Below are 21,670 nucleotides of genomic sequence, written 5' to 3'. Positions count from 1 at the left end.
CAAACTACAACGTTCTTATTAATATATATATGTGTATATCTACAGATATCAAAGAGTCTGAATACAAATCGATGTGTCATACTTATTACAAGTTTTTAATATCACATATGTCAAACAATAATTTTATTTTTTTACCAATTTCAACTTTTTTAATTTTTTTGATCCCTTCCTTTTCCTTTTGGTATAAGTCTATATTTCTTTTGATCTAAATATGATATTTAACTTTGTGTTTTTTCTTCTCCTTCAAGAAAGGGGGAACCAAAATTAATCCACTTAAGTTTTCCCCATTTAAATATTCATAGCCAGGTACTTGATAGTATGTAACTAACTTCCCCTTCTTCTCTTAAGAGAGATCAAGTGGAAGTGTGAAGGATATAGAAAAATAATATTTCTCACTATCGAGCGTTTTCACTGATATCATAAACTGTATTATAATTAGTGATAGGATGATTAATTAGAATCTGAGAATCGGGTGGTTTTTTTTTCTGGAATAGGCATCAGAAAAATTCATGTTTAATTTGTGATTCCAATTTTTAGTTATTAGTATTTACTACTAGTATTTCACTATTTTTTGAATTTTGATTCCGAAAAGTTTAATTTTTTAGAATAGTTGTGTAATTTAGAAAAAAAAATTAAATATTAAATACTATTTTTCTAAAAATTTTTCACAAAAAGAAAAAAATTCAAAATTGTATATATGATTTTTTTTTCCCGAAAATTTAATTTTTCAATTTTTATTTTTTTTATCCAAAAATCAAGCCCCCTTCCCCCTTTAATATAATCCTGTAGATGCTGCTGATGGCAAAATGGTAATTTTAAAGGATCGGAATCACGAATTATAAATAGAATAGCATCCGAATCGGCATCCGAGTTTTTCACTTATCACTAATTATAATTGAATTAAACGCCATTTGTATACTCAAAAATGATATTTTACTATAAAAAAGGAACTCATTTCCAAAAATCTTCATTAAACTCCATCCAATGCCTTAAAGAGTAAAAATGACTTAACATTTGCATTAAATACTACTGGACGTCAATGATAGACAGTGATATTTTGATTAAATAAAGAAAATATGTTCTAAAAATTCCTATGAATCTCTAAATTTGTACAAAATTTTTCTCAATTCAGCTCTAGCAAAAAACAATCATGAAATAAAAATATTCTAATCTTTCCATTGTAATTGTAAATTTTTTATCTACAATATGGAAATAAAATTGTAATAACATTTTTTTTAATACATTTTAGGGTCTGATATATAATAAAAATATACAATAGAGGGATAATGTTTTGATAGGCAGTAAGCTTTAACTTCTTTTATTTGTTGGTTTCATTTCGACATCAAATGGCTCATAATTTTTCACAATATTAATGAGAAAAGAGTTTTTTTTTTAAATAAAACTCAGTTATTCAGTTTCACAAATGACCAACATTAACAAAAAATTAAGTTATTTGGATAAAAATTTCAAATATAAATTTTTTGCTCTACTCCATAATTTGTCCAAATGAGAAAAAAAAATTATATTAAGAAGACCAAATTCCTTAATTTGGGGAGCTACATCCCCTCCAGCCCACCGCCTGTGGACGCCCATTCTCTTCTAACTGAATTATTGCTAAATTCTAAAAAGTGAAACAAAAGTTGTATACAGAAAAAAAAAATGTCAACAGGGAATACAAAAACGTCATCTGTAGTATCTCTTGGAGCAAAAAATGCATTATGAAACCTTGTTTGAGGGTTTTATTACAACCTTAAGCACAATTTGAATAACTGAATAAAATGTATAAGGGATGTATTCATTCCATGGCTATGAGAGGAAAGAACTAAACACAAATCCCATTCCCCATCCAGTTTTAGAAAAAAACACATGATGTTTTTCAAAATAAAATGAACTGTGAGATTATGAAAAGACATCATGTTAATCATCTCAATACATAGAAGTTAAAGTATTGTAATAGCTAGAGTTGTAAATCGCAAGTATTTTTAGTAGATAAAAAAGAAATAAAAGAAATTCACATGGTAACCCTGCCAATTTAAAAAATGTTTTAGAAAAAAACAACTATGCTGTAATTTAAAAAATCCATCATTTGTGAGTCACTCATAGATTTTATACTTAAACTTTATTTCCTGAAGAATAAAAGAATATTGATATAAGCTTTTTTAAATCCTGAAAACACTGTTCAGGTTGGTAACAACAAATAAATCTCTTTGTAAAAAATGCTTAGGATTTATAAACTTTAATAGTAACGGCTTTCGAAAGTAAATAAAAAAATAGGATAATTTGTCCAATATGAAAAAGTATTGCTCTGGTAGTAAATCATATTCTTAACATTTCTATTTCTATTCATGGATAAATGTACCCCCCCCCCCTCCAACACACACACAAAAAAAAATCTACCATCTCCTCATATACAATGTATAAATAAAATTTAATTAAATCATTCCACGTAATTAGATATTCAAAAGTTATTAAAATAACCAAATCATCTTTTATAGAAGGTATATTTAAAAAAATACACGCATATATTAATAAGGAAATGTGTGCTGTGTAAAAGTTCTTAATGGCTGTGTCATATAAAATAATAGGAGGATTAAAATGCATCGGAAATTAGGGTATTAGAAGTTAATGCAACAATCAACTCTCATACACAGTATTGCAAATATTTGCTTAGAGTATACATATATGTACAAAGAAATTGTCTCAAACCTATTTGGCTCAAAATAAGTTTCCCCAAAAATATGTATATACAAAGTATTAGTGTTGTAAATCCTAACCCTTTTTTAGCCCCCCGCGTTTTCGTTGATGTTATTAGCAACCTAAACAATATTTTTATTTTATTGAGTTATAACACTATGCAACAAAATTCAGGTCTTCTAACGCCAGGGGGGTAAACCCATATGTGTTATCATTATTTTTTTTTATTATAAACTAATCAATATTTAAAGTTATAAAACAATTTTTAAATGATAAAAATAAATCATTTAAGAATTAAGTATACTATTGGCATGCGTTTCGTTTTCCCCTTTCCTTCCTTTCCTTATGGTGCTAAAAAACACAAAAACTGACTAGATAAACATTAAGAAAAAAAAATAATCCAAACAAATTAACTCAACAACATTGTCATCGCATTAAAGCAATTAAAAGTCCGTCTTTATTTGCGATAATTTAAGCTTAATTATTGTTATTTAAACCATAGAACAAGGGGGAAAAAAACATAAAAGTTTTCAATCAAAATAGGTTTGACTTTTAAAACCTTTTTTTTTAAATTCCATTTTATAAGTAGGATATTTATACAGATTTTGCTATAATTATTTTTTCATACTAGAGGAGTTTTGTGGGAGCTATGAGAGGTAGCCCCTGTTAGACTTAGAATTCAGGCTCGAAAACGTAGTCATTCCTGCCCATGTTCTTGCTAGATATGGATTAGAACTTTTTTGTTTATTTCATTCCTCTTATTGATGTTGCGAGTATTCTGATGAAATTTCATGACAGCAAAACTACTCACCTCTCAAATATGTTTATGTCTATATATCTTTTGCTTATAGACATTTTTGGGTTATTTTTACTTTCCAAAAATGCTTAATACTTACAATCCCATATCTATATTGTATTTACAGTACGGTTTGACATCATTCACATTAAAATATACAACTTATTGTGTTAATTTTCCTACTTCTTTTCCCCTGTGTAATGCTCTGAACGTTGATAGGTTGAACTTAAATTATTTCTTGTTAAGCAGCTGTGAACAATTCTTAATTTCAGGATTTTTATTTCGAGTACTGTGGTGCTCAGGTATTTGTTGAATTTGTTTCTTGAAACGATAATCTTTATTCCTCTATACTTTTATTATAATAAATAATTAATTTTGTTTGGTGCAAATGTACAAGATTTGAAGGGTCATCGACGGGCCACTTTTGTATGGTGTAGTAAATCTACAAATATAGTCACTGATGCTAATCAAGAGCATTTTGGGCATGTTAAAAAAAAGAACTCAAAAAGAAACATGGTAATCCTGACAATTTGAAAAGGGGAGAAGGGAATACGCAAAGATATATAATGGCAAGAATTACTCCGATGTTGATCCTCAATTTTATACTGTGTCCAATAAGGAGCTACAATTATAGGTACCAACAACACTAGATATTTTGTCGATGGGAGGAGCATGAGCTGCAAGGGCTCATTGCCCCACATTTTTGAGTTATTATTGATTTAATATAATATATTTTCACTGTCATTAAGATAATAAATATATGGATTAATAATCTACGTATAAATTTAAACTATGGCATAAATACTTTGTTATTGATAAATTGTTTTCAAACAGCATTTATATATATATATATATATCTATTAGTGATGGTACTTGGTCCGAGATCACACTTTATTCCTGAATAAAGTGACTTTTTCTAGACTGATATTGCACTTAGAAAGTGACTAATTATAGAGAGGGGGAATAAAAGTTTCTGAATTAAAAGTCATATTATGACAATTTAGGATTGATATTTTTATGTTCCTATTTTATTTTCTTTTTCAACATTCTCTAGTTTACAAAATACATCTTTATTTGGAGCCCATGAACTAAATCCTATGCCTAATTTTTAAACCTAAGATATTAACTTCATTGTACGTCATCGTAACGATTTTTACTCATTTTAAAACACACTTACCATAATCAACAATTCCTACAACATAGATTATGAGATTTATAAAAAATTAGTCGCAAAATATATATACCTGGTAGTTAGTTTTAAGAGCGAATGGTAAATTTTTTCTTTCTTTTCTTTACATATAGAAAATCTTGACGATTTACTCCCTTATATAAAAGAATGGTATGAAAGTTTTTGACCTCTACGTGAAGAGGGAGGTACTTGTAAATAACGGCTAGTCATATTTCAGTTAATAACCAAAGTTTCTGCCATTTTGAACTCTCAGTTGTTATATAAAAGTCGTTTGAGTTAGTAGATGAGAGTGTTTTTGTAAAAATAGACAAAAGTGAGTATAGAGCAATAAATATTTGTTGTTCAAAATGGCGGAAACTTTGATGAATAACTTTCAATGAATGCTAAATAGATGTGACTAGCTACTTCAGGCATTTTGGACAACAAATATTTAATAAGAACTAACTCAAACGACTGAGTTACATAACATAATCATTTTCGAAGGGTTATTGAAACTTTTTTTTATTATGTCGTAGAGCTATAGTACGGGATTCTAATCAGGAGCATTTTAGGCGTCTTAAAAAAATAAACGGAAAATAAACATGGTTACCCTGACGACTTTAAGAATGTTTTGGAGAATAGCAACTCAGCTGTCATTACTTTAGATTAGATCAGCTAAAAGGGGAGAAGGAAATCTGCAAAGATACACATAGACAAGAATTACTTCGATTTCGATCCTCAATTTTACTCTGAGTCCAGCAAAGAGTTAAAATTATATCTCCGCACACACAAATGAACAAACGTTTTGAATATAATTGAATGCAGTTGAAAAGGAAGTTCAAGGCTAAGAAATTAAATAATAATGACAACAGCATAGGAAAGAAAACTTATTCCTCAATTTTTCAACTCCAATAAAACAGCAACCCAAAAAATAGATCCAATTGTCATCATCAATTATAGTACTTCTTTCAATGCGTTAGTCTCTCAATACTGTTATAGTACCAGTACAAAAAAACATCCGAATTAGTACACTTTCTAGATATTTTCCCAAGGGTATGTCCATGAGTTGCAAAAGCTCATTGCTAAACATTAATAAAATATCATTTATTTTCACAGTCATTAAGATAATAAATATATAGATTTATTATCTAAAAATTTAGACTTTGTCATACATTCTCTTTCCTATTGATAAATTGTTTTCAAACTTTATGTAAATATATTAATTAGTGATAAGACTCCGTCTGAGATCGAACTTTTTTCCCGATTAAAGTGATTTTTTTTTCTTGTTCAAAAAACATTACTTTAATTGCAGTCTTTGAACGAAATCTTAAGCCTATTTCTAAATTATTTTAAGCTGAAGTTGTCAACTTGATGGGACGTCATTCTAATGATGTTTATTCATTTTAAAACATCATAGTATCTGCTATAAAATGATTGAGAGGTTTTATTTAAAAAAAATGGAAGACCATTTGACTAGTCTATAGTTTACAGATCAAATTTTAAATTTAACATCTATTGGCAGACTATATGTTTTATATTTATATATGGTAATACTGAATAAATTTAATATTGGATACTGCGCCTATTTCTCAACTGAATTTTTTTGTTTGATAACTAAGATGTCAAACTATGTTTCATGGTTTATAATGATTCATCAAAAGTGAGTTGTTAATATTTTGTAAGCTATTGAATATCGTCATTTTACTTTATTTTAAAAACAACTTTAAACTTTTATAACTTTTTTATTTTTAATATAAATGATCTGTTAATCAAATATGTATTTGTTAACATACTGTAACATCTATGTTAAAAATATTGTTAAGATCTAATACATATACTAGAATTTATTAATGTTTTTGTTTTTTTGGTATTTATTTTGGGTTTAGGGGATTTTTTTCAATGTATCAACTGATACACTATAGTTTTCTTCTGCGTAATATCTTTGGATGTGCTTGGATATTTAAGAAAGTGGTCTGAAAAAAATTCAAACCTCAACGTGAAGATGGCAGAATTAATAATCAAAACCTATTACATCTACTTAGCATCTGTTGACATTTGCTCATTAAAGTATCAGGCATTTGTTATGTAAAAGTTGCTTGAGTGAGTTGATGTTATTGTTTGTGTGAAAATAGACACAATTGAGTATAGTATAGTGAGTATAAATGTTTGTTTTTAAAAGCGTAACATTTAAATAGATTCAATCAATAACAGCCATATATGGTAAAGGCTTCTTGTATTGAAATTTAATGCGTCTTAGTAAATCCAACTCGGAACAATTGACCCAAAAACAGAAATCGTCTCATGAACAATTATTTTTCAAAGAAAAATACCGAGTACTATTTCAACGGGTTTTAGAGATGGGATCATCACTGGAAAAAGTGTCTAGAGTTGTAATATTGAAAAATAAATAATCGGAAAAAAAGTATTGAATATTTGTTAGGTTGGACACTTTTCAGACCACCTTCGTAAATATAGATGAATAGACTTATCGAGCCATTGCTTAGCTCAACAGTATTTTTCCTTCTCAAGAGGCAGTGTAAAATTTATACACGAAATAGTTTTTGATTTATTGTTTTGTAAATAACAAAAGTGCCATCACATTTAGAACAATAGCTCACAAACTAAAGCACAGATTGTCATGAAGTATTCAAAGCTGTCATTGGAAGATAGGTAGTAACTGAAAAATGCCATCTATGAGTGAAGCCCAGGAATTTTCCATCAATTTTTTTATATATAATGTAAAAAAAAAAATCGTTTACTATACCTATTTTTGTTCAAGATGTGTATTCATTAAAGGCCCAAAAATGGAGTCAATATTGAAATATAAACAATATTAAGACATGGGCTCTAAATATCAATATATATAGAGAGAGGGAGAAGTCGTTAGAAACATTGCAGGGGTCATTTGTATCCATTGTAAGGTGTCAAACAGAATGAATATTGCCAATAAAACTAATAAAAAACAGGTAAAAAACGATTAATATAATATTATAAAAATTTTATAATAGCTCACATAACGTACTATGGGCACCACTAGTGTTGAGATGCGGTCCAAGACCGACATTTTTGTTCGGTTTGTTCAAAAGTATTTTTTTCAAAACCGATTTGGACCAATATTTCAATGCAGACGGATATGATAGACAGGAGATTGATTTTTTCACTCACAATCTCTTGACAAATTTTCTACTCACACCTGATTTATGAGTTGTTGAAATATGATGTATAACACATACTTAACTTTATATAAAGTTTTTATTTGAATATTATCAACGGTAGATCTATTGAATATTATCAACGAGATATTGAATATTATCAACGGTAGATCTATTGAATATTATCAACGGTAGATCTATTGAATATTATCAACGGTAGATCTATTGAATATTATCAACGGTAGATCTATTGAATTTATCCGGACTGAACTTTATTATAGGACCGAATTAGTAACGTCCACTAAACATCATAACAGTTTCAGACTGGTCAAAGATATTTAGACCAAACTCTACACTAGTCACCACATCTCCAGTTTCCATTCTTGTATTTCTGTATTATGAACCTGGGTAAAATATTTCATAACTTTTTATATAAAATACTAAATATATGAATACAACAACTGCTACTAAAAAAATAACAAATGAGTCTAAATTAGGTAATATGAGTGTTCTACTCCCATTTAATGCCAACATTTATTACACTGCTTAGATACAAATATAAGGAATACTTAAAGCAACATTTAATTAAGTTAAGATGTGCACTACAAGAGTAAGCTCTAGAACAATGGAGGTAGCATCTACTTTTGCAAGAAGTAGTGTTGGATTGGCCTATAAGCAAAAAAACTGAATATTAGCCCGATGTGGATTAACTTTTTAGTCATGAACCTGTCTTCATCGGTCTTTTATGGTAACTACAACAGCTGAATTGACATATTTACTAACTACATCATGTCACTTGTTGAAGTTTGATCATAACCAAATCCAATTTTTAATAAATCAGACGAAATGCCTGAAGTTTATAAAGGGAGTTGTGTGGTTAGAACGTTTGATACGTGTATTATACATTTACCAATTCCGTTTTAAAATGTTCTAAAAATGATAACCATTTTTATCAATTGTAATATCTAAAATTTCAACTGGATAAATCTTAGTGCATGGCCATAGCATACATTTCAATTATGAATCAGATAATAATACAAAATTTACTTCATCCTTATGTCTAATCCCAATTAATGTGACATCATTTGAAAGATCTATTGAAAGTCATTTAAATAAAGTATGATTTGCCCTTGTAGGTCTTAAAATTCTTTAGTAACAGCTTATTTTCTTGGATGGATATATTTTTTTAAAACTCCCTCTGTACCTAGCAAATATTTTGCAGGCATATAGTCAGTTTAATGTATGCTATTAATAAAGATGGGATGTTTATAAAGAAAAAAATAAGTATAGCAATTAGAAAATGAAAAACGGCGGATGCGTGTGCTCTTTTTTTTTTCAGTATTGAATAAGTAGTCGGCGTGTTAACATCTCTCTCTAAAAGAAGAACTCTTGCCTATTTTTGATGTAAACTGATTTAAAACTACATAATAAAATAAATTAATATGAATTGAAATATGATTATAATATTTTTCCGGAAATAATATTATTGTAAATGTAGAAGGTTTTCCTCTTTATAGTAGTAATTCATTTTCTCCCTCCAAAATCATGAAACAGACAGCTGATAATAAACAAAATCTTTATTCAGTAGTACCAAGTGTCTTGCTCCCACCTTCTCCTTGCATTCTTACAAAAAAAAAAAAAAAAAACATCTCTGGTTATTGGATATAGCTACAGTAATCTCATCTACTTGTTAGTATTTATTAGTGTTATTTTGTTCATAACCAAATATATTATTTATTCACTAGTTAAAGATAAATAGTCACTAAGCGTTTTTCATTTAAATACTTTTAATAACTAATATTTTTTTAGGTAAGAATTTGAACAAGATAGCATATAGCAAAGCTATAAACAAAGTTGTTAAAGGAATACCAAGCTATCATTTTCTTCCAAAATAAGTTACCTACAAGAATAGGGGAGAAGAAGGTGACTTGAACATTATTTTGCATATAAGGATGGAATTTTTGCAAAGAAAAAACCCAGATTACAGATTATAAAAAGAAAAATGGCTGTAGCGTATATTCTTTTTTCTTCATTCTATAACAGAACATCACTTTCTGAGGCCTTGTCTGCACCTAAACATTTTTTGAGGTAAACTCAAAATATTTATACATTTTGGGCTTGCATCCACAGAAGTCTGACTTTCCAATTTACCTAAAACTATACACTATGATTAGGTTTTCTAGAGTGAAACAATCTGAAAACGCCGTTCATATGTAAAATAACTTGTACAATCTGGTTGGAGAATAAGTTAATTTTTACACGCGGAATGCCCTCGTTCCCCCTTCCCTAACTAGATAAATCACCATGGTTACCCAATTTGGATTAAAAATATTTCTTCTTCATGTGGAGGCGAGCCTTTTTGAATTCCAAAAAAATAAATAGAACATTTTTTAAAAGGGTGCCATGTTGAGGGGACCTTAAAAAGGAATCCCCTATTTCCTTTAGTGTACTTAAAAAAATAAATAAAATAATAATATATATATTTTCCTTGCAATAATGTGAATTTAAGTTCTCTTCTTTATAGCATTAATTTATTTTCTCCCCCCCCCACCCCCCCCCAAAAAAAAATTGTATAACAGGGAGCTGATATTAGCAAGTATCTTTAGTCCGTAATACCAAAAGATATTCCCTTCTCCCCGTACTCTACAAAAATTCCATTATTATTTATAACCAACTAAACAGATTCCATGAATTTTTCCTCTTGATTGATTGTAAATGGTGAAGAAAACATAAATGAAGTTCCAAATATCAAGAAAAAATCAATAAATAAGCGTCATCCATAGTATCTCAAGAGCGACATTTTGGATGGGAGGGGGAAGGGGGCGGGTCCCGTAGCCAAGGAAAACATATCAATCGAACAGGTGTGTTTCGCCACTTTGTTGATAGACTTATAGTCAGTAGTGGTTTTATTTGCTATTACATCCTAAGCAAATATTATCTCCGGCACCCCTCCCCTATTAATGTGAAATTGACCGAAAAAATTAAAACTAACTTGTATACTAAAGCCACATTTACAGTAACACCTATACCACTGACAAATACCAATAATCCGAGTAACTAATATAATAAAATAACAAATCAATAAAATCATAGAATCAAATTTGCTGTATTTTGCCGCCTCTCAATGAATGTCTTTTAGAAGGTTGCGCATAATGACCCTATCATAAATTTTCAATGCTTACATTTAGAAGTTTGTTCCCCATTGTTTAAGCATTATCAAATATAATCTTATATCAAGAATAATTTAATTTATTTGCTTGTTTTGTGCAATAAAATATTCGATGAATAATGGTAATACAAAAAATTATAAAATAGAAGAAATGGTCAAAATAAAAGTTTTTTGTGTATCAAGAATTGTGCTAGAATTGTTTTTTTAGGGAGGAGGTGGGATATATTTTTTTAACCATTACCTCCAACTCTAATAATCCATAGGGGGAGGTCAAATACTCCCGTAGCACTATGCTTGGAGATTATTACTCCTGGATTTTCAAAGATTCATTTGAAAGGGGAAAATTATCCCCTTTTTTATTATTAGATTATTGGGTTTTTTATTAGAAAAATTCGGCATCAATACAGAGCACAAAATATACGTATCGTTCAAGCTTTAGATAATATGCTTGTACACTATTTGATCCATTAGATCATAAGCAATCCTGTATAATCTGCTTATACATACAAATTATAGCTTGTACAAAATAATAATATCTACACGAAATATATCTACATATGCAACGAAATAATTGAAATTTGAAATATGAAAAAAAAAAAACAATTTAAAAAAGTTATCTTATTTGGGAACAAAATTTAATAAAGGATGAAAGGGGGGAAACATATAAAGTTGACGTGTCAACATAAAAGCAGGCTGGGGTAAAAAAAAATAGAGAAAAATATGTTTCTTCATAAAAAGGATCATATGATTGTTTATATGCCATTCTGCATCATTATATGAGAAAAATATAATTTCTTTGTATGGAGTTATTATAGGTGAAGTCTTGGACTTTTCTAAAATGCTTTTAAATTTAAGGCCTTCAAAATCACATTTTTTTAATCAAAGCAAATCTATTTCTATATTTAACCATGGAATTCTAAATACATAGAAGCCTATCGACACCATTTTGTATTCCTTTTTTCCCCACACGAGTCGTGGATTCTTCTTTTTATACTAAGTTAAGTAAAAAGTTCTGAGCGTTTTTTGCTCGATGAATTGACTGAGCGATCATTGCATCAAAAAAGCTTAAGTTTGGCTTAAAGGTTAAACGTACATTTAATAAAGTTTATTTACAATTTTTGCGTCTTTGGGGAAACCACTTGTATGTTACAACGTTCCAAAATGGAAAGTCATATATTAATAACTTGTTGGAAATTTTTTCATTGATTTAATATTTTATTTGACTCTTTAAAAATTCATCTTTGGTTTTTATAGAACTTATAAACATATATTGCGTTTTTCTCTGTTTCATCTAAAAAATTCCAACATTATTTTATGTTGTTGCCACACATATACATATTTTACATAGATTTAAATAATATGAACAGGCAGTATGTTAAAAAGAACGAAAATTAAAGTGGTCCCCTGAGATTTGAAGAATGTTTGAAAGAAGATCAGCTTAGCTGTCATGGCGTTTTATTAGATTAGCTGCAAGAAGCCGAGAGGACGGAAAGAAACACAAATTCCATTCCATATAGGCTTGATATACTCCGATGTCGATCCTCAATGCTACTCCGAGTCTAACAAAGACTTTTACATATAACTCTGCAGCATACCTTCATTGGTACTCTTTGTCTTTCAAAAGCACACACACTAATATATATATTTTTGTTGTTGTTGTTGGCCACTAGGGAATTCAGTTCTATTCAACAATTTTCTAATACAGATTACATTAATATAATAATGTAGCAAGTAAAAAATACAACAAAAGCTAAATGTTCATTCTAATCAACATTGGTAAGGGTGTATACCAATGCAGATTTACCTTTCTCTTACCAAAAACCTTCGATAGCTGCATGCCAAAATAATAATAATTAACAAATAATATCATTGAAAGTCCTCAAGTAGAATCTTAATATAGATAAAATACAGGCAAAGTTATTGTCTCGTATAGTATTTGTATATGATATACTGCGCCTTTGTAATTAGTGTGTCACTTTTTCCATCGTTTCCTGTTTGCCAAATCCCTTTTCAATGATGATGATTTGTAGATTGCCTTCATTCTGCTGCATTCCCACGGGATGTGATCGGTTGTTTGTCTTGATAAACCGCAGAAAACTCAATCTGCTCGCCCGTCTTGTTATTATTTACCGGCCGTTTCAAGAGTACCTAAAAGTTCTCATTACTTAAATCATGTCTCTGGAGCAGTTAAATACTTATTTTTAATTGCTCTGATGCTTTGCTCTGGAGTTCTCGGGATTTTGCTCCGGCTTAAATAAGCAATGAAATGAGTAAATGTTGGTTGTGTTAGACATCTTCTCTTAGGTACCAGGTGGAAAAAGTACTCATCTTGATTTTAAAAGGAACTATTGGTCGATGTAGCAGTTAAAAATATCCTAAAACTGACCTATAGAAGGGAAAAAAACCATCTGATTTACAAGAAAGTTTTGCTCTTTTAGATCTCCAGTAAAAAATTGTAAAATTGCTTAGCAATTTTGTAGAAGTATTTCCTATCCTAAGGAGACTTCAAGTGTTTTGATTACCCCCCAAGACCCATCACACAATCCTTGAGTCTAAACGAAAATCAGCTTAGTTTTTGGAAAACTTTGGATAGGGCCGAATATGGGCAGTCAGTAACTTCTTGTACCCGCACTAGCATTACTTTATACTTAGATGTTCTGTCTTAAAGAATACAATAATAACAATAACAGTGTTAGAAAATAAAACAACCCGCTTGAAATTACCAACTAGAAAAAGCCACTCTCACTTTCTAAGACATTCTATATACGTCTACCAATAAGTCAAATTAAACCCTTAGTATTAGTTTCCGTCTTCATGAGATGACATTAGCTGCAAACAGCTATGATAAGAGGGAAATAAACACCAACCCAGCATGTTTAGCCTGAAATGAGAAAAGAAGGGCAATATTACATTTTCATAATTTTTTAACCTGTATTTATCGTATATACATAGATGTCCATATTCTAAGGACTTTATTAAGAAAATATAAAGCAAAAAAATACATTGGTAGAAGCAACAGCTTCCTGAGTCAAAATTGTGCTCTATTTTTCTTCTAAATATGATAAAATGAAAAAAACTTTGTATTTAAAGAAATTTGGTTTCCGCTATTTCACGTAGACTTATTCCATGTTTTCATTTTATACTTTAGAATAGTAGAAAAATAATACCTTTATTATTAAAAGTGGGGGAAACCGCATATTTTATAGTTATATAATATATATTCGTGTAGAGAAATTTGATATTACATATTTTCTTTAGAATTTTTCGTTGGAACTAAAAAGAAATACAGAATGACGCATAATTTAGTCAATAAAGTTTTTGTATATTGATATAGTATTATAAGTGAAATGGAGGAATGATTTCAACTCTGTATCAAAATGGTATTCACAAAATATCAAAAACTTGTATATGTTTAAATCCTGGATAATATTAGTATTCTTTAAGAAATTACCATAATCTGCTTATATAATTTGGAATACTAGCAAAGGGTTACCTGGCATTGCTCGGGCAAAGGGGGGGGGAGCGTAGAATCACATTGATAATGGCCAATATTATTCCTTCTTAATGTATAGACACCTTCAACGCGGGTAAGCATTATAATATATATATTTTTTTATTATGAATTTAAATAAATATTGTGTGAATCTTCAAATAACATACCAACTTGTATGTATAAAAAAATTGCCTAGATGAGAAGTTTATTCTTTATTTGTGCCAAATCGAAATTTGCAAAGAAAATTGCAAACACTTTTTTTGCCCTAATCTTGCAAAAAAAAATTAAGATATAGCATTTATTTGATTTATAAAGAGAAACAGACAACTATCAATATTTTTTCCGTACTTGCAAATGCTAAAAAGTTATGAATAATAAGACGGTACGTTTGATAAGTTGTTATTTCAGCTTATTCTCAGTCCTATGATCATAAGTTATTTATAGTATCATTTTTATTTATGAAAATATCTAAATATTCAATTATATTATACATACCTAAATAATAATCATAATTTATTTCATCAATCACCAGAAAATATGTATATTACATAAAATACGAGTTTAAATATAGAAGAATAATACTAATATACTATAAAAGCGGCTCTACCTTCTATAGTTAATGCTCTCATTGGAAGTAACCTTATAAAGATCCCACTATGAATTTTGGATATATTTAGAAACATATATTGAGACATGTTCTACTAAAATTAAAACAAAATTGGTTTTGCTCCTTAGCAGGGGTGCCATTTTGAAGGGCGCACCAGATCCCCAAACTTTTATTTTTGATTCAAATAAGATTATGATCAAATATAAATGATACTTTGTGCATCTTTTGACGTAATTTTTGTTAAAATCAAGCCACTATAAAAGGAATAATGGTTTTCTGAACAGCATTATGCCCAACTTTGAGCAGTCCTAGAACGGCCCAGGTGATTCACATAACCCTAAAATGTCACACACTCTCTTCCTTCATATAGAAAAGCTAGCTCATCAAAATCAATGATTGTCATGCCGTGAGGGTGTGTACACTTGACATGGAATTACCCAGCGGAAGAAAACGGTTTTTGTGTTTTGGGTATAGCATAAGCCCCCCTTATATGATCTCCCCAAAAATTGGCATACCCCTCTTAGTCTGGCGAGGTACGAAAGAGGCACCTATGCTAAATTTTAGCCTCTTAAGTTCAATGGTGTTGGCACACATAAAGGACTCACAAACTCTAATAAATATATATATTTATTTACACATAACTCCACAGAAAAAATCATATATCCTAGTTTCCTTTTGTCACGAGCACACTCACACGTAGTTACTAACATCCTTAGAAGAATAAAGGAAAATAATTAACGTTATTCAGATGTACAACAACAGTACAACTTGGAAGGAACCCTAAAAATATATACACCCGCTATGTTATTTTCTAATAACATGCCCTGAGCCTTAGCTACTCATGTTCGTTACTAAATTTCATCTAGAGTCACATCGTTATTTTATACATGTACTTTACTTCTTCTTTTTTTTAATATTGGTCTAACTTGGACTAAAACCCACACGTAGGCCCTTTTTATTCCATTGTGAGTATATTACTTCTTTTTCTTATGTTCTTTTTATGAAAAGAAAGATGAAAACCTAAGATTTCAATGAAATGACTCAAATTTGTTGATTAAACTCACTAATCTGATCAAAAAATGAAAAGAATGTACTGACTTTTTCCTACTCCAAAAGTCTAAACATATATGCTGACCCCTAATTATTTAACTAATCAATGACGGGTACTAAGCACTAGAAATGGTTCTTAGGGAGTTGCATGCTGAGCTATGCCACTCCAATGTATTCAATGCATTTAATTTTGTCTTATATAGTGTGAAGAAAAGAAAAGAGTTATTAATCTTGTAAAATGTCTTGTAAAAACATTCGTTGACAACCACATAGGGATGGTTTACAATTTTGCATGGACGTCAGAAGTTTTCTTTCCTTGTCGAAATTGGAGAAATCGTAAGCGGAAAGTTAAAATTGAACAATTGGTACCTTATAATAATAAGGAAATAACTTTGTATGTTACTGAGGTTGCGAATTTGTCTTTTATGTAGTATCATGGGGAGGGGGGCATGAAATCAAAAAAAATCTGCAAGAAACTAAACGAAACGGATTTGTTTACTAAGACTCCCAGTTGGAGTACTTCTGACAGTAATTATACTGCCATGATTCATGATAGATGCAAGAAAAAGTCGTCATAGATTACATGTAAAATACAAGCCAAAACCATCTTTTTTCAAGATATTCCAAAGTACTAATTGTCCAAATAACTCGTAAGAGTTGATGTCCCTCTCCTCTTCTTCCAGAATATATATAATTCACTTCCCAATACGCTATTGCCAATTTGAGATAGCAGAAGAAAATATGACGGGAAGACAAAATATTAAACCATAGGAACTCATTTTTTGCTAACAAACTCCAAACTTGTTATTATTTTATAAATATTTTCATACCTCTGTTTTTCAATTTAGAGGAATATTAATGAAGTAATTGCTTTTTAGAATCTTCAGTAATGACTTTTCGTGTCTAGAAAATTAAAATCTTTCTACACATTCGCCAAAAACTACGTGAAAGTATTTTTTTTTTTTTTTCACGCTTTTGATAAACATTTTTTTGTTAAAAAAAATAATAGTAAATTTAATATATATAGGTATATTTTTAAACTTTGTATTTTGTATTTGGATGGTCTTATAAAGGTAATGAAAGCCCTTATTTGCGAATCACGAATAAGTTGAAATCTTCTTATATTGTGTACTTTTAATATTTGTTATTAGGAAATTTTATAATTTATATATATTCTACATATATAAAATATATCTATAGTGAATGTATTTTAGAATGACAAAAAAAAAAGAGTACCCGTCAATAAATAAAAGTCGTAATATCTATTTATTATAATTTTACTCATTGACAAGTACGGTAACTGTTTTTGCCGGTAATACAATGATATTTTTTCTTAAAAGTTCCGAATGCTAGTTTACGGGTACATATATTACTTGGGAACAATCCTGATTTCTACAATTTAGCCAAATAACTTCAAAGACGTTAAGTAACTTTTGTAATTTAAAAATTTACAAGCCCTAGTTAAACTGATTTAATCCAACAAAAGATACAAATTTGGAATGATGGGGTGGGGGAAGATAAATTCTAATTTTAAGGTTTAATTTTCATACATATAGATTGGCATCCTAATACACGGTTCTAAGTAGTTTCGCCCCTAGTAATGTTGCTCCAAACATTTTCACCTCGGGTAATTTCGACTCATTCGTCTGATTTTTAAGTTTTTAAATTATAGCTTCACAAATTCCTTTCTTTCACTCAATGGAGTTTTTTACATACCTTAAAGCATCAACAAAGATTTTGAATATAGGTAAGGTACCACTAGTCATGAGTCTTTTTGAAATAGGTCCGGGTCTACCTAGTCCTTATCAACACTTCTATATTTTCTCAATATTTTTCTTGTTCCTTCTTCTTCTGATCTATAGCTGAGATAGAACAGTTAAGTATATATTTTCTTATCTTTTAATCCTTTCGCCGTTATAATACCGGGCAAATCGTTATTATTTACTTATTTTAAACAACAGAATAATGAATTCCATGGCTGGATCCAGTGTGAATTAGAATCATTGATTAGAGACACCTTATTCATAATCTTTATTAAGGGGTGAACAAATGTAAGAAACTCCATTGATAGAAAAAAAGGATGTTTTTGCTGTAAAGACTAAAGGTATAATATAAAAAGGTAGAAAAATCACAAAAAATCAAAATTTTCAAAGCAAAATTACCGGTCACGCTAATAAACCTAAATATATATATTTAAGAATATACAAAAACCCATTAAAATTGGATTTGGAGAAGAAGGAAAATAATCAATATGGCTTAAGATTGGTTTTTATGAGTAAAGGCCCTTTTTTTAAAGTCTTTATAAGGGATATTTATATGTAAGTATTCTTCCCCCCCTTCTACATACATTTAAATAAAATTATAAATGAAGATTAATTTCCCCATAAAAGACCTTGAAGTGTTAATCTCCTACTTCTTTTTTTAACAAGGCAATTAAACTAACTTTGGTATATATATACTTTGAAATTATTAGTTGTATGTGCATTAGGGTGAGGTTTGTGTTAAATAAGTTCTTAAATTTTGAAAAATAAATGTAAAGCCTGACATCCAATCCGAGAAGTACAGTTTTTATCTCTCTAGTATCATTATATGTGGAGTTATTGCCTTGCAAAGAATTTTGCAAGTTTCAAATTAAGAAAATACATTGAAAAAAAAATGATTTTTGTATATTCAGAATTAGTGATGTAACGAAATCAAAAAAAAATCCCAAAGCCGATTCCAATACAATTCTTGCAAAAATTAGCAATACCAATTCTTTCATATTTTAAATAATAGTTAAAAAAGACAATTTTGCTATCAAGAGCGTTCACAGTATTATATTTTAGGGTGGGGGGGGGATCATGGCTTTTGTAACTTTTTTGAAAAAAAATTAACATTCATAATAGTTTTGAAAAAAAATTGCGATTCTCAAAAAATTAAATTATTAAAAAAAAATTCAAAATCCGCAGTTACTTACCAAAAAGTAAATTTTTATAAGAAAAATTTCTAAAATCCACACTTATTTGCAAAAAATAACTTTTGTAAGAAAAAAATTTAAAAATAACATTTCCAATATAGAATTTTAAAAAAAAATGCGAAAAAATTATCAAAAATACATTGTTAGAAAAAGAAAATTTAATTTTTGGAAAAAAATTTGAAAAATTAAATTAAATTAATTTTTAAAATTTTCTTTGTAAAAAGCAGAACTCCTTCATTTGGGGCCGAGGGCTACTTTTTTCATAATTTACAAAAGTAAGAAATAGTCAAATACCAGCAATAAATAAATATCCCAATGGCAAATTAATCGTCATTACCCCAATGCCGATCCCAATTCAAGAAAAAACACTCGATTCTCCGATTCCTGATTAATCGTACCATCACTATTGGAAATCAAAGCAATCAATTGATTTTCATCAATTGCACAAAGAAAAACTCAAGAGCAAAGTTAAAACTAATTAAATTTTATAAAATATTCTGCAAACCCATTTTTTTGCAATATTTATTTGCGACGACAAACCCACGTTCTTCACTATTCACATCCATGATATCTACTAACTGTATTTAAAAAAAAAAAAAGACTTTTGAGTATTGCCTCTAGAATCAAACAATGCCCACTCCGATACATCTTCTACAACCTGTTTGCCGCGTATTATAACAAAGGAAGTTATGTTGGCGCACCCTGTATATATAGCTCAATATTTCATTGACTTTTTTGAGTCAATTATAAGCTTTATTCACATTTAATGGATGAACTAAGATACCCAATAGGTAGTTGTAGGTGTAGTTTAAAACCTTTAATTGATTTAAGATACTTAGTTGGCCAATATGGCTCTTTTTGAATACATAACATATATTCATTACCATTCTTAATTGTGAAGATCAATTTTGTCTAGTTTAAGTGAAGTTTAGGACATACTCAAAGGGTTAATAAAAAATTATTTTGTTCAGAGAAATATATGATCATTTTTAAAAAATACAAATAAAATTGATACTCAAACTAGAGAAAAATAATTCATTTTTAAATAACAAGAGATAATTTCACAAAAAAGAGATATATATATTCATTAATCATTGTACATTAATCTAATATGTATATTTTTAAACAGATGCAAAATCAAAAGAAAAAAATATTGTCATAGTCTTTTGTCTCTATTTAATGGACTTTGATCTCCAATTAAATATTAAGTTATTTGAATAAAATGGTACATATACATTTTCGAATTTTAATATGTTTTAGCATTTTTGCCATGCTATAAGTAAAATGTGAGAAGCTCAAAAATACTTTTTTTTTTTTGCAGGATCTAAATATGTCTCATGCCTCATCTGCCTTTATTTGTTTTTACAAAATTCAATTTTTGATGATTTTGTGCAGTTTTTAGACAAAAAGTTTAGATAAACACACGATTGAATGTCAAAAATGATATTGAACAAAATCTAATTATTTTTGTATGAAACGAATTTTTTAAATCTAAGTATCAAAATTCCACAGTACAATTAATTAAAAGTGCGAGGACGGAACTACTAAAACGTTTTTTTTTCTATGATAATGTCGAAATGACTTCAAAAGATTATATATTTACCTAAAGTTAGTGTGTGTTTCCTCTATGGGAGCCCATTCTGTTGGATTTAGGAGGACTAAACTTTGCATGGGTGCCTCGTTTGAAACTGAACAGGTTAAGACAGGAATCCTGAATTTAGGGATCGTCATATAAGGGCCCATATACTATACCCAAACACATAAATTGTTTTTTGGAGCCCAAGGAGACTAGATAAGGGGTTGAATTAAAAGGTGACTGACTTCTCAAAAACAACAATTGGATTTCCAATGGAATGTTGAAGTTAAAAATAAAATAAAGTTTGATTAAATGTGTATATAAATTTCTTTGTATATAAAATTAATATATAAAAATGGATGTTTAACTGAAATATCTGTCATTATCTAAATGATTATTCAATTCATTTTGTCTTTTTTTCATCAAACGTCAATTATCAACTTTTAAAAAGTAATGCTACATATCGATGCATTTTGGACATAAAATAATATTATGAAGCATTAAAATAAACTATTGTTCACTTTCAGAACATTTCAATACATAATTTTTGCAATATTTAAAAAAAAAATGAACGAAGTTATCAAGGGTTATTTTTTAACAAAGTTATCAATGGCTATTTGATAACGACATTATTCTCCATCACTTTTTTGTTTTTGCAAGTAAGAAATAATTATTGGTAGGTTTTGTATTCCTTTTTAAAATAGCAATAAATATTTTTTCATACTTTTTTTTGGAAATAGTTTTTGTAATTTTCTTTAGCAATTTCAGAAAAGTTTAATATTTAAATTATATATTCATTAATTTACTCCACCTACGCAGACATTTTCATCGAAAGTAATTAAGTGGAATTGAATGCATCTCTAAATACTTATTTTATATCTTTATGATATATTAAAAATTAAAATATAATAATTTGAGTGAAATTAAAAATAAATATGTTCGATTTATTTTAGGCTAAAATATTGTCCTCATTACATTATTGTTAAAGAGTCATTTTCTTGGCTTATAC

The 21,670-nt window shown here is 28.9% G+C and overlaps 1 long non-coding RNA gene across 1 annotated transcript; it reads right to left on the bottom strand.

The window, feature by feature from the left end:
• Positions 1–13,448: 13,448 nt before the first annotated feature.
• On the bottom strand, positions 13,449–19,654 carry LOC121122199 (uncharacterized). Its single transcript, XR_005865736.2, has 3 exons — positions 19,591–19,654; positions 13,703–13,860; positions 13,449–13,640 (listed from the first exon to the last, which is right to left on the bottom strand). It is a non-coding gene; the product is annotated as an uncharacterized lncRNA (long non-coding RNA).
• Positions 19,655–21,670: the final 2,016 nt, after the last annotated feature.

This window comes from Lepeophtheirus salmonis, chromosome 7 (genome assembly GCF_016086655.4).
Source record: "Lepeophtheirus salmonis chromosome 7, UVic_Lsal_1.4, whole genome shotgun sequence".
NCBI classification, from domain to species: domain Eukaryota; kingdom Metazoa; phylum Arthropoda; class Copepoda; order Siphonostomatoida; family Caligidae; genus Lepeophtheirus; species Lepeophtheirus salmonis.
This window is presented reverse-complemented; position numbering and strand designations above follow the sequence as displayed.